A 10,720-nucleotide genomic window follows, 5' to 3' on the forward strand; every position below is an offset into this window, starting at 1 on the left:
GTGCTCGGGGGTTGCCGTTTGCGTCCCTCTAATTTTGCTTTGAAATTTGTATGTAAAGTAAAAGTGGACGACATTTTTCCGTTCACTACAAAATCTGCACCTTTTTTCCTGCAACATGTGACAAATCGAACATGCGGATCACGAATACGGATGATCCGCTGTAGCGACCCCCTAATGGGAGAAGCCGAAAAAAAGAAAGTTTTTTTCTTGCAATATTATTGACTGACCAGGTCAGGTTACAATGTACAGCACTGTTACCTACATTCTTCTTCTTCTTTCGGCTGCTCCCATTAGGGGTCGCCACAGGGGATTATCCGTCTCCATACCACCCTGTCCTCTACATCTGCCTAGTGATGTCCGGTTCGTGAACGAATCGTTCATTGAACTGGTTCTTTTTAGTAAACCGGTCGAACCGGTTCACCAAATCGGACTGAATCGTTCAAAACAGTTCGCGTCTCAAATCAGCACTAATCAACAAAATTACTCAAGTTACTCACTTTTGAATGTGTATGACCGTCAATCCGGCTCAAAATAAATCAATATCCCTGAGAATGGGTTTCTTCTCTAGTTTCTCCAACAGTACACACATTAAACTGAAACATGCTGCTGAACAAGTGATAATCAATGAGCATGCGCATACCTGCCGATTCCGAGCAGCACACATACTGCTGTTCTCGAGTCACCAGTACTGTATCAAGAACCGTTTCTTTCGGACACGTCCGACATACTACTGATACCAACGAATTGTTGATACTAAGCATTCTGACATTAATACACACACATACACACACACACTTTTTGGACTCCGAATAAGATGCGTTCGACATACTGTAAAGGCTGGTGCTGCGCTGCTGATATATGAGCACAGGTGAACTGAGGACTTAAATGAAAAGTAAGTTTATTTACTAACAACTTAAAACATCAACGTTTTGCACATCAGTGCCTGTATTGGGTGATTTAGTGCAAAACGTAAACGTAAGGAACATTTCTAAGATGATGATGATGATGATTTAATTTAAACAGATAAGCTATATGCCCTCATGCAATAGACATGACTTTATTTAAATGTGTTTAGTGTGTATGTTCATCCACCGAGATGATATTTGGATATGCATGACGTCATGACGTAAGGACGTAAAAGAACTGGTGAACCGGTTTTTTGAACCGGTTCTTTGAAACGAAATGTCTGAAAGAACTGATTCACAAAAAAGAATCAGACTTCCCATCACTACATCTGACTCTTTCTAGTGATGGGAAGTCCGATTCTTTTTTGCGAATCAGTTCTTTCGGACAGTTCGTTTCAAAGAACCGGTTCTTGCAGATACCCTACTATCACAAATCACTCCTGTCACTCTTCTCCACCCACTCCACCCTGCCTGCAACTTTTTTCTTTACTTCTCTAACACACTCTCCATTACTTTGCACTGTTGACCCCAGGTACCTAAACTCATCCACCTTCTCCACCTCTTCTTCCTGCAACCGCACCACTCCACTGCCCTCCCTCTCATTCACACACATGTACTCTGTCTTACTCCTACTGACATTCATTCCCCTTCTCTCCAGCGCATATTTCTCAACCTGCTCACTACTCTCACTAAAAAAATCACAATATCATCCGCAAACATCATAGTCCAGGGAGACTCCTGTCTGACCTCGTTCGTCAACCTATCCATCACCACTGCAAACAGGAAAGGGTTCAGGGCCGATATTTGATGCAGTCCAACCTTAACCTTGAACCAGTCTATCGTTCCTACTGCACACTTTACCTGCTGTCACACTGTCCTCAGACATGTCCTGCACCACCCTCACATACTTCTCTGACACACCTGACTTCCTCATACAATACCACAACTCCTCTCTCAGCACCCTGTCATACGCTTTCTCTAAATCCACAAATACACAATGCAATTCCTTCTGTCCTTCTCTATACTTCTCCATCAACATCCTCAAAGCAAATAAGGCATCTGTGGTACTCTTCCTCGGCATTAAACCATACTGTTGTTCACAGATGGTCACCTCTTCTCTCAGCCTGGCTTCCACTACTCTTTCCCATAACTTCATGCCCATTAAAGTCTGACCCAATCACCAATCGTTCTTTTCTAGGTACACCATCCACCACTTCATCTAATTCACTCCAGAATCTTTTCTTCTCCTCCATCTCACAGCCAACTTGTGGAGCATAGGCACTGATGACATTTATCATCATCCCTTCAACTTCCAGCTTCATGTTCATCACCCTATCAGAAACTCTCTTCACCTCCACTACACTCTTACTGTACTCTTCCTTCAGGATCACCCCTACACCGTTTCTCTTTCCATCCACACTATGATAGAACAGTTTGAACCCACCTCCAATGTTCCTGGCCTTACTCCCTTTCCACTTGGTCTCCTGAACACACAACATATCTACCTTTCTCCTCTTCATCATATCAGCTATCTCGCTCCCTTTACCCGTCATAGTACCAACATTTAAAGTACCAACCCCAACCTCCACTCTCCTACACTGCTCCTTTCCCTGCTGTCTCTGTAGACGTCTTCCTCCTCTCCTTTTCCTCCTTCGGCCAACAGTAGCCCAATTTCCACCGGTACCCTGTCGGCTAACGATACCTGTGGCGGTTGTTGTTAACCCGGGCCTCGACCGATCCGGTATGAAATTCTTATTTGTGATCCGCATATTCGATTTGGCACGTTTTACGCTGGATGCCCTTCCTAACGCAACCCTCCCCACTTACCTGGGCTTGGGACCGGCACTAAGAGTGCACGGGCTTGTCCATCCACAATGGCTGGGTTTACCGTTACCTACATAATAAGCTTAAATGTTTATTAAAAAAATACAATTAAGTAAATTATTAAAATGCCTTGTGGCCATTGGCCTCAGGTCAATAGCATGATCATTCTTATTGTAAAAAGGAAAAAAAAAAAACATACACACAAGCACTTTCAGCCCTATTGCTGAAGAATTCAGCAACAGAATTCTTATAAAAAGAAAAATATTGCCTGAGAAGGAGTAACACATTTGTGGATAGAGTTAAATAGGGATCTTTAATTCGGTGCTGAAAAATAACTTAGCAAAGATTATTTATTGTTAAGTCTTAAATGTATTGATTTATTGAAGTTGTTAAGTTTACATGGTGATTCCTAATAAAAAAAAGGTGTGAGTGGAAATCAGGGCTCTGTGCAGACGGCCCAAGTCCTTCCACACTCAGCTTATCAAACCATATCTTCATGTAGTTTGTTTGTGCACAGGGGTATGTCATGCAGGAACAGGTTTGGGGCTCTTTTAGTTCCAGTGAAAAGAAATTTTAAAAATACAGCATATAAAAGCATTCTAGACAAGTGTGTGCTTTAATATTTGTGGCAACAGTTTAGAGAAAGACTCACATACAGGTGTGATGGTCATGTGTCCACATTCTTTGGCCATATTTTGTATCTTCTCCTTCAAACTCTGCATGAACCAACATTTTTTATTAAAACCTGTATGCAAAGGGGCTTAAAAATGTATTCACCACTTCAGTAAAGGCTTCATACCAATAACAATGACCATGTATAAAGACCAGTGAATATTATTGCTTATGGTACATTAGTCATTAGCAGAGGTGGCAAAAGTACACACATCCATTACTTAAGTAGAAGTACAGATACTCATGTTTTAAAATACTCGGGTAAAAGTTGAAGTACTGATTATATCTTTTTACTTAAGTGAAAGTAAAGAAGTCTTGGCTCTGACATGTACTTAAGTAAAAAGTAGTTATTACTTCTACCTGTTTTAGCTGTTAACTGGACCTCACATCATATTAATATTAGATAGATAGATAGATAGATAGATAGATAGATAGATAGATAGATAGATAGATAGATAGATAGATAGATAGATAGATAGATAGATAGATAGATAGATAGATAGATAGATAGATAGATAGATAGATAGATAGAACTTTATTGTCATTGCATAGTGCAGGTACACAGCAACGAAATGCAGTTTGGCATCTACCAGAAGTGCAAAAAGTAGCAATCATGCAAATCGTGCAGATAAATATGTATCATATGTACAGCATGTGATATATATGTAAGCATATGTACAGTAATTAAATATAAAGGCTGTAACAGTGCAGAGATGTGTGGACATCATTAAGAGCCTTTGCTATGTTTCCACACGGACAGTTAATGAGGTGATACCGGAGAAAGTGCACCTCTTTAAGTCAAGTCAAGTAGCTTTTATATTTATATAATCATAGACATTTTACAGATTTGAAAGATGTATTGTTTTTATCTGTACGATCAATAAAGACAGTCATTTAAGTTTGTGTCGCCATTATGAGGGAAAAACCCACAAAACACCACCTAGAGGGTTAATTGTGTAAAACATGGCGGATTTGGTGTTTGATTTGAGACTTGGCGCAGAAATAAAACAAAAGTTTACTATTTAAAAATATTTTTATCTGGAGTTTATTTATTTATTTTATATCTAAGTAAAGAAGGGACGTCGTGAATAAGTGTATGTTTTGCTGGAGGTTTTAATTTCGCCTCTTTTATATTTAGTTATTTATTTATGTATTTAAATGTTTTTATAAAAATGGTAAAAAACAAAAATGCGCGCTGAATTGATAGCGTGTTAATAACATCTAGTGCTGTTTACAATAATTTGAATTGACAGCTAAATAAATAAATATATATATATTTATATATATATATATATATATATATATATATATATATATATATATATATATATATATATATATATATATATATATATATATATTAATACAAAACTAATTAAAAATGTTACCTAATGAATGTATCCAGGCTGAAGATCCACATATAGAACACAAGCAGAGAAAAGATGATGATCATGAATGTGTCTATTCTCAGTCATGTTTAATCACTGACTCCATCTGTCTCATCCACGTTCACCCCAGACTTCTTACTGCCTTCTGCCTGCTGATTCTTATCTTCGTAAAGAGTGAGGGTCAGGACTTTATACACCAGCGGATTGAAAAAGACGCGCAGTAACAGGAAATCGGTTGTTCGGCTGAAAAATTTTATATTTCACCAAATCAGTGGATTAAAAGTAAAGTAACGAGCCGGTTTTGAAAATGTAAGAAGTAAAAAGTACAGATATTTGTGTAAAAATGGAATAAGTAAAAGTAAAAAGTTGTCTGAAAAATAAATAGTGGAGTAAAGTACTGATACCAAAAAAATCTACTTAAGTACAGTAACGAAGTATTTGTACTCCGTTACTTCCCACCTCTGGTCATTAGTAAATCAAAAAATAATTATTAGCCTCAAATGTTTTGTTTATAATACCTTTTAACAATTGCATAAACTAATCAAATCTAATCATTTTTCATACTCTCTCCTTGATTCTAAAACACCTACAGACTTGCTTTTGTAACCTACGGTAGGAGTTTAGAACCTTGTGTCCTGTCTAATGAGGAAAAAGTTTTGCTGCACCCTTACAAATTCTAAACATTCTGTGGATAGACTAATACATAGGCAGATCAAGCAATTTTTGATGCCAGATGGAATGAATGCAGCAGAACTGATCTGAAGAAACTATTCTGTTAATTACATTTTTTTAGAATATAACAAAATGAAAGAAAATCATTATTATTATTATTATTATTATTATTATTAGTAGTAGTAGTAGTAGTAGTAGTAGTAGTAGTAGTAGTATTAGTATTATGTTTATGTTAACATAAACATATAAATATCCCAACATTTTAGATTTTAGATCTTTTTAAATAGCCACCTTTTGCTTTGATTACAACTTTGCACCCCTTCCATCTTCTTTCAGTCAGTGGATTGAGGTACCTGATATGGTTTTCCAACAATCTTAAGGAGTTCCCATAGGTGTTGAGTACTCGTTGGCTGCTTTTCCTTTACCTTCCAGTCCAACTCCTCCCAAACCATCTTCACTGGTTTCAGAATGTGTGATTGTGGAGGCCAGGTCATCTGATGCAGCACTCTATCCCTCTCCTATATAATACCATAGAAATGAAACTTGAATGTATTTTAGAGTAGTCAATGTGCAGCTTGTATAGCAGTATAGATGAGAAGTGCCAAGAAAATTGTGTCTTGACTATAGTCAAGCATTATGGTGGTAGCATCATTGTTTAGGGCTGCTACTGGGGAGCTGAGGTTCATTGAGGGAAACATGGATTCCAACATGTACTGTGACATTCTGAAGCAGAACATGATGCCCTCCTTTAAGAAACTGGGCCTAATGACAGTTTTCCAACATAATAACAACCCCAAGACACACCACCAAGATGACAACTGCCTTGTTGAGGAAGCTGAAGGTGAAGGTAATGGAGTGGCCAAGTATGTCTCCAGACCTGAAATCCCATTGAGCACCTGTGGGGTTTGTAGCAGCTTTGTGATGTCATTATGGTGGAGTGGTAGAGAATCCCAGCAACAACTTGTGCAGTTCTGGTGAATTCCATGGCCAGGAGGATTAATGCATGCTAGATAATGGTGCTTACACAAAATACTGACACTTTGGACAAAGTTTTGATATGTTCACTTAGGGTGTACTCACTTTTGTTGTCAGTTATTTAGACAATTTTCTTCTTCTTTTTCTTCTTCTTCTTTTTCTTCTTCTTTCGGCTGTTCACATTAGGGGTCGCCACAGCGGCTCATCTGTCTCCATTCCCCCTGTCCTTTACATCTGCCTCTGTCAAACCAACTACCTGCATGTCTTCCTTCACCATATCCATGAATCGCCTCCTTGGCCTTCCTCTTTTCCTCCTTTCTAACGGCTCCATCTAATAAACTCATTTCTAATCCTGTCCATCCTCGTCACTCCCAATGAAAACCTCAACATCTTCAGCTCTGCTACCTCCAGCTCCACCTCCTGTCTTTTAGATAATGTCACTGTCTTTAAATCATACAACATCGCAGGTCTCACCACAGTCCTATAAACTTTCCTTTTTACTCTTGCAGATACCCTTCTATCACAAATCACTACTGCCACTCTTCTCCACCCACTCCAACCTGTCTGCACTCTTTCTTCATTTTTTTTAACACACTCTCCATTTGCTTTGCCGGGGTCAAACCAGGTACCTAAACTCATCCACCTTCTCCACCTCCTCTCCCTGCAACCACACCACTCCACTGCCCTCCCTCTCATTCACACACATGTACTCTGTCTTATATCTACTGACTTTCATTCCCCTTCTCTCCAGTGCGTACCTCCACCTCTCCAGGCTCTTTTCAACCTGCTCTCTACTCTCACCACAAATAACAATATCATCCCCAAACATCATAGTCCATGGAGACTCCTGTCTGACCTCGTTCGTCAACCTGTCCATCACCACTGCAAACATTAAAGGGCTCAGTGCCGATCCTTGATGCAATCCAACCTCCACCTTGAACCAGTCTGTCGTTCCTACTGCACACATTACTGCTGTCACACTGTCCTCATACATGTGCACCACCCTCACATACTTCTCTGACACAACTGACTTCCTCATACAATACCACAACTCATCTCTCAGCACCCTGTCGTATGTTTTCTCTAAATCCACAAACACACAATGCAACTCATCTGACCTTTTCTATACTTCTCCATCAACATTCTAAAAGCAAATAATGTGTCTGTAGTGATCTTTCTCAGCATGAAACCACACTGTTGCTCAAAGACCAGTTATTAAAACAATAATGGACAATATATTTTGAGTTATTTGTAAATGTATACCACTTTACAAGCTGCACATTGACTCTAAAATATTTTTCTTTCTATAGTACTGTCCCTTGAAAAGATATAATAAAATGGTTGCTAAAATGTAAGGGGTGTACTCACCTTTTTGAGATACTGTAGCTCTTACATAACATTACACCTAGAGGTGTATTTTTCTTGGGTCAGTGTCAACAAATGTGCAAACCAGATGGGATTGCATTTCGCAGCAAAAAGGCAGGCTAGCCCTGCGGGTTAAGCATGCCCCTTAATTTTGACTAATTTACCAACAGCGTCACCAGCAAAGCACCACCACCAACACACCATCACACCATCACACCTCCTCCTCCATGGTTCATAGTGGGAACCCCACATTCAGGAACAATGCCTTTACCCTTTATATGTTTAACAGAGACACCGCAGTTAGAACCTAAATAAAAAAAATCAGACCAAACAACAGTTTTTCACTGATTTAATGTTCATTTCTTGTCTTTATTGGCCCAAGCAAGTCTCTTCTGCTTGTTATTCTTCCAAAGTAATGGTTTATTTGCTGTAATTTAACCATTGAGTTCTGAGTTGTGCAGTCTCCCATGAACGATGTTGAAATATGTCTGTCACTAGAACTCCGAGAATCATTTATGTTAATCTGAGGTTTCAGAGGCTGGTTACTATAATATACTTATCCTCTGAAACACAGGTAGGTCTTGGTCTTCCTTTGGTTCTCATGAGAGCCTGTTTCATAGCCTTTTATGGTTTTGGAGACTGCACCTGAGGAAACATTTAAAGTTCATTGGGATTTGGGACTTAACTGAGAGTTTCTTGCTTCAGTATGTATTTGTACAGTAGATGTAGTAGCACTAACAGGCGTTTTTGACTCTATACAAGCGGTCTTAAGAACATTACAAATGTAAGAAATGTTACAAATAAACACTTGACAAGGCCCACCCATGAATTAAAAACCATTCCAGTTGACTGTCTTGCGCATTTGATGAGAGAATGGCCACAATTTGCCAATCTGTCATCAAAGAAAGATGTAGCTATAGTTTAACACATTTTTTCACTACATAATTTCACATAGTTTAATTGGTGAAATGTGCGAGCTGCCCTTTTTGTGGGCACTAATGCACCCATACCTTCAGAGATTACAGCTTTTCGTCTGAGGGCTGATGATAAGCTCATGAAAGGTCCCTCTCTTCTAGTCTCTCCTCTATGATGTGCCCATGGTTTCCATAAAACATACAATTTAAATTAATCTGACCACAGAACAGTTTTCCACTTTGCCACAGTCTATTTTATATGAACTTTGGCTCGGAGAAGATGACAGTTTTTTTTTTTTGTCATGTCCACATAAAATCTCTTCTTTGCATAATAGAGTTTTACCTTGCATTTGTGGATGACATGGCAAACTGTGTTTAGAGGCAATGATTTCTGCAGGTAATTTTTGGCTCATGCTGTTATTTCCATTACATGCAGTGCTGTATGAGGGCTCAAGGATCTCTGGCATCCAATATTGTGTTTCACCCTTGTCCCTTGTGAACAGAGATTTCTCCAGATTCTTGGAAACCTTTGGGTGTTATTATGTACTGTATTGATGACATATTTAAAGTTTTTGCAATTTTATATTGAGGAACATTATTTTGAAAATGTTCCACAAGTTGTAGACAGTTTTTCACAGATTGGTGAAGTTCTGCCAATCTTTAATTCTGAGAGATTATTCCTCTCTAAGATACGCTTTAACACCCAATCATGCTACTGACTTGTTACCAATTAACCTTATTATTTGGACAGTGTTCCTCCAGCTGTTTCTTTTTAATAACACTTACTTTGCAAGACTTTTGTTGCCCCATCCCAACTTTTTTGAGAACCATTGTGGATAGAATATGAAGACGATCGTATTGGTGGTGATGGTGTGGGGGAGGAGAGCAGAAATCACTAAAAGTAAAGCACTGCTGTCATCTGGTGGATAAAACAAATCATTATATCTTCTTTTTCTTTGACTCTTTAGTATTACATGAGAATCATTAAATTCAAGTAACTGAAAACACATCATTCATTGAATATATTCTGATGAACCAAATAGCACTAACCAAATTAAAGTTCATTATGGAATTGAGCATTTTGCATTTGACTTTGGACATGAATACTTAAAAAACGACTTAAAATATCAATAACTTTAAATGTACATTCAAGTCCACAAAAAACATCAGTCGATGAGATAAAATAGGCACTCATGATGACTGTTTCAGGAAAAGACCAAGAGCTGCCACTGCTGTAGAGTATACGTTTATTAGAATTACTTGCCGAAACCATACAATTATTCAGAAATAACTCAGAAATTCATTCAATTATAAATTGGAATTGAAAATTGACATTAGATCAGTGGAAAACTGGTGTTTGTTCTGAGTCCAAATTTGAGATTTTTGGCTCGAACCACCATGTATTTGGTAGAGGTACAAATAAGGTGAACTGGAAAGTTGCTGAATTGCGGTTCCCACTATGAACCCTGGAGAAGGAGTTGTGATGGTGTGGTAGTGGTTTGTTTGAAATTCAAAATTGAGGGAAAACATAACCCACATGGCTACCAAAGATTTTTTTTAGCAACATGCTATTCCATTCCATGTCCAACAGGACAATAGCACCAAACACACCTCTAGGTTATGTAAGTGCTATTTATTCAAGAAAGAGAGTCATGGAGTGCTGCATCAGATGACCTGGCCTCCACAATTATCCGTTTTAAATCCAACTGAGTTAGACCCGGAGAATGAAGGAAGAGCAGCCAACAAGTACTCAACACCACTGGGTACTTACTACTCAGACTGATGGAAAACCATTTCAGATTTCTACTCATAAGACTAATTGAATGCATAATAAAAAAGGTTGTTTGCTTTGAAAAATCAAAAATGTAATTTACTATAGTTAAATTTACTGGTAAATTTTACCACATATTTTATATATATGGACTTAAAATCTTCTGTCATGCCTTTTCCCTTCTTTTCAGTCTTATTTTGATGCGGGCTGTGAATAGGATCTAAGCCCGAATGA

This window comes from Silurus aristotelis (genome assembly GCF_946808225.1).
Source record: "Silurus aristotelis genome assembly, chromosome: 11".
Lineage (NCBI taxonomy): Eukaryota > Metazoa > Chordata > Actinopteri > Siluriformes > Siluridae > Silurus > Silurus aristotelis.